Raw genomic sequence first — 4,390 nt, forward strand, 5'->3', positions numbered from 1 at the left:
AAAGAGATGCTGCATGAAAGCATCGCTCAAACAAGAACCAAAGGAAAAAGATGACAAGAGGAGACAGGGCTGGCTGTAACTATGGCCCACAACATGCTACTCCTTATAGTCTTTTAGGTAAAGCAACACAAAAAATACACACAGAAAGCAATAACAGCTGAGGTCAGCTGAGCAAAGGCAAAACACGAGAGATGAAAATGAGTTCTGAGTTCATAGAAGCATTTAGGTTGGAAAAGATCTTCAAGATCATCAAGTCCAACCACTAACCCTGAGTTACTGAAAACAGAAGTGAAAGGTTACATTCAGTCTGACAAACTTCAGCAATCCTTCTGGGAAATGTTCAATAGCTGAAACAGGGACTGGAGAGAAAATATGACTGATAGCAGGCACAGGACAACAGCATTTCTCATAACCACTCCGTACCTGCAAATTTATTTTCTATGTATGTATGTTTATTATGGCAAACAGCTTCAGTAAGTGACTGAACCCACATACGTGGCCACAGAAGCATGTTCCAGGTGCCCATGACCTCCTGCTATACATCACCACCTGCCCCTAACGCAGGACAAACATGCTGAGACAGTCCAGAAAGTTTCCAAAATGTTGTACTCAGCAGAGCCACAACTGGGAGATCACAGTAAAGAGCTCTCTCTTAAATAAGCTGCTTATTAAGTAATTTAAGGTGTTTAAAGTACTAGAGTAATATATTGCTGATTTGTTCACATTTGTTATAGGTCCATACCTGCACTTTTTGGAGCTCTACCAGTAGAAGCACAGTACCTTGTTCTAGGATTGTTATTTCTTTTTTAAATCAGATTAGTAGAGAAGAATCTGAAAGCATTCCATTTTTTTTTAATGTTTAATATAGCAAGGCTGTGCTTTAGAGCTTCAGTATTACAGATGAATACTGTACTGTCAATAAAATCTTATCATTTCAGTCCAGTTTGCCCCTCTACCTCAGTTTCTTTCAGCTCATTGAAGACTGACTGGCTGGATGGTCATTTTCTTTTGATATGCTTCTAGAGGAGATGACAGAAAGGTGCAGTTAAATTGTTACTATGTTAAGATGACAAGAAATGAATCACCAAGGGACATAACCTCAGAGAAGCAGAGCTCCACATCTTAATTATTATTTAGTTTTCATAGGCAATCTGAAAGGTAACCTTTGATTTACAGCTGCCTAAAGTAACCTCCTGAAAGACTTTAACGGCATCATAAATGTAAACCCTGTAATTTCTTACTGCAGACACAGCATAAAGAGCTAGTAAAATATTTTCTTTTACTTGTTTGTAACTACTTGATGTAACAGCAAGTAATTTCAGAAAGTGAAAGCCTGTTCTTGCTAATCCAATTTTCAAACTACCTGCCTAGGAGTTCAGATGATGGTGCACAAAATCCAAATGTGTTTAATTGTATTACTTCCCACACACCCCCAATACCCCACAGCATGGCAGATGGTCATTAAAAGGGCTGCAGACTACCTACTGCAGCACAGCATAAGCTTTTGTTTTGGGGTACCCCTGCCTGTGGGAAGAACAAAGCAAGTTCATACAACCCTACCAAAAGCTACTGAAAGCTTTAAATCAGATATCAAACCTCAGACTAAACATGGGCAAGGCTTTTCAGGTACAAAGCTGTGGCTCAGCAATGCACAAGAGGTTGAAAACGCTGCTATCCAAGCAAGATCACCCCCTGGAGTAACTCCATGCAGGGGCCTGTACATCATACGCTCACCTATTGCAAGAATAAAAGGGAAGAGAGAAGAACATCATCAGATACTCTTATGCTATAGGCTGCTCTCAGATCCTTGCATCTTCTGATACAAAGAAAAACACCAAAAAGAGGCAGAGGTTGTAGCACTTGTCTTATGTTTTGCTTCAAGAAAGAGAAAAAAACCCCTCGCTTTTGTTGTAATTTTACCCTCTTCACAAGCTGTTTTTTTCTGCTGTCATTTTAAAAAAAGGACTCTGACCTCCTTCCTTCTCCAGGCCTACTCCTACACCCTGGAGCTCGTAGGAAGCTGATACAAAGATACAACGGCACATTATCATCTCCATTAAGTTTATTATTAATATTTTTATTGCACTTAAAACCTTTGATAACCAAAACAAGACTCAAGGAGAAATAACAATGTCAGGCAGCAATTCCTACTGACAGTCTCACTATACCACTTTAAGAGTGTCTTTCACGGGGTCTTAATGCTTAATTTTGCACTCTGGTGCAAAATGACCATGGTTTTGCATATTTTAACTAAGCCCTTGGCAAAACTAGGTTCTTTATATGTTACAGATCCCACTTTCACTGCTTGACTCTGATGCCACAATATTCCTCAACAGCAGAGCGTGGCCCTGTACAGTTTTTAGACTTGCACTTTTTTTTTCTCAGGCATGGCCTTGTTCTCTATTTTAAGGCTGCTGTAAGAGTCACAGCAGCCCAGCAGGCTGGACCCCGCTGCAACGCACAGGAGGAATGGGCTGAGTGCTGTTGCAAATACTGTTCTGCTCCTCAGGTTCTCTGCTGAGCACTCCTATATTAATTCATGGCTTGGACTGTACAAGCTTGCCAGGCAACAGACCTACTTTCACATGCAAAATTCTGCAGAGAAAACCAGCTAGGTTTCAAAGATGACTCAACTCAGACAAGTTTCTTTCCTCTCCAGCCTCTGCTCTCTTTGCCGTCCCGCAAGCACTCAGATACCAAACCAAGAGCACCCTCATGGATGGACAAACAACACGGCAGGACACTCACAGGTGCCACTTTGCCTGCAGAGGTTGGGTGACTCCATGGGAATGAGCCCAACACAAGCTTTCCACAACTCACTCAGAGAGCCCTCTTCAGAGACTAACACTGACAAACAAATTTAACTCTGACAAAAAAACAATATGGCTGTTCACCTGGCTTTCTGTTGCAAATCATGACTTGGAAAGAGAACTATCACAGGACTCAAGAGCACAAGGAAAGTCTACACACAGGACTGGCTGTATAACCATCAGTCTGCTGTGACCATTGTTCAGTTACTAAAAAATACATGGCAGGTAAGTAGGTTATGAACTGGCCTGGCCTTTTCTCCAGCCCAAGTGTTACCAACCCCTGTGAGTACATAGTGCTGTCTGTGCCACAACTGCTACTTAACATTTTTTTTCTTTTTCAAATATAAGAAGTAATGGCTTCAACACCTGTAATAAGTTGAGTGGGTAGATTTATATAACTGCCTTATATGTTTATCAACCCCGCAAATACACAGGCAATTACAGCATCATCAGCACAGATCTGCTACTTGCCACATAACAATACTACCACAAAGTTTCTTCTAGAGAGGGAATTACAAGCTTTCAATGTTAGTCCATGATCTCTTAATATCTCAGTTCACGTCACATAAAACACACAAATATCAGAATTTAGTTAGTACAATACACTAGCTGGTCCTTCAAGGTCTGTTTCATCAGTTAGCACAAGGGCTCTGGCACCTCCAGCCACAAACTCAAAACTCTCATCTAGAGTTACACATTTGATAATGAACTGTACTTCATGCAAGCACTGCCTTGTGGTGCACACCCCTTTGAAGCTATGCAAGCTTATGCAAATACAAATTAGTCAGTGTCAGGCATAGCTACTTGCAAGACCAGGACAGGACAAGTGAAGCTCAGCTGCTCCATTTTCTCTCTGGTCTCCCTACCAGAATTCAACCATTGCTCAATCTGGTAAAGGCCTCCCACAGCAGCTGTCACTTTCCCTGCTGGCTGTCACACACAATGTTTATGATCACTTAGGCCCAAGCCCACACAAGAGCTCTTTTATTTTATTATATTTGAAGTGAAACGTAGCTAGAAACATTAAACTACATCTGTTTCTTTAAAGGGTATTTTTCTTTTGCCTGGAACCATCGATTTTCAATGTTATTTCAGAAGGTTTATGTTTTCAGAGAGCTTATGTTTAAGACATAAACTGAACATTTTCTTCATGGTAAACTCTGTGCTCCTGGTAAGTAACTCAACAACTTGCAGTGCTGGCCCCATTCGATGTCCCAGCGACCTAGCCCCGCCTGGCAGCAGCGTTCCTGCCCAGGGAGCACCTCTCCAGGGCTGGGCCACACCAGGGGCAGGACAGGACCTCCCAGGGGAACAACCTCCACCCAGAGACTACGGAGTCTGGACCAAGCTCCAGCACCACCTCTTTTTGACAACTATTAAAAGTTTTCCCCCGAAACATTTTTTTTATGGCGCCTTTTTACAGCACTGGAAGAAACGGCTGAATTTAGCTATTAAACGTGGGAGAGACCCTGCGCTGAGTGTTCCACAGCACGATCTCCCAAACCAACCGAAAGGCAGACCCCGGGCTCGGGGAAGGCCCTGACGACCCCCCCAGCAAGCAGGCTGCACCCGGGGCACCC

General features: G+C 42.6%; 1 protein-coding gene across 1 annotated transcript in view; it reads right to left on the reverse strand.

Annotated features, from left to right (window-relative positions):
- PEPD (peptidase D) overlaps positions 1–4,390 on the reverse strand; it is a 140,943-nt gene that overhangs the window by 135,280 nt on the left and 1,273 nt on the right. The gene's annotated exons all lie outside the window — the stretch shown is intronic.

The sequence above is a fragment of the Chaetura pelagica genome, unplaced genomic scaffold (genome assembly GCF_000747805.2).
Source record: "Chaetura pelagica isolate M959 unplaced genomic scaffold, ChaPel_1.0 scaffold139, whole genome shotgun sequence".
Taxonomy (NCBI): domain Eukaryota; kingdom Metazoa; phylum Chordata; class Aves; order Apodiformes; family Apodidae; genus Chaetura; species Chaetura pelagica.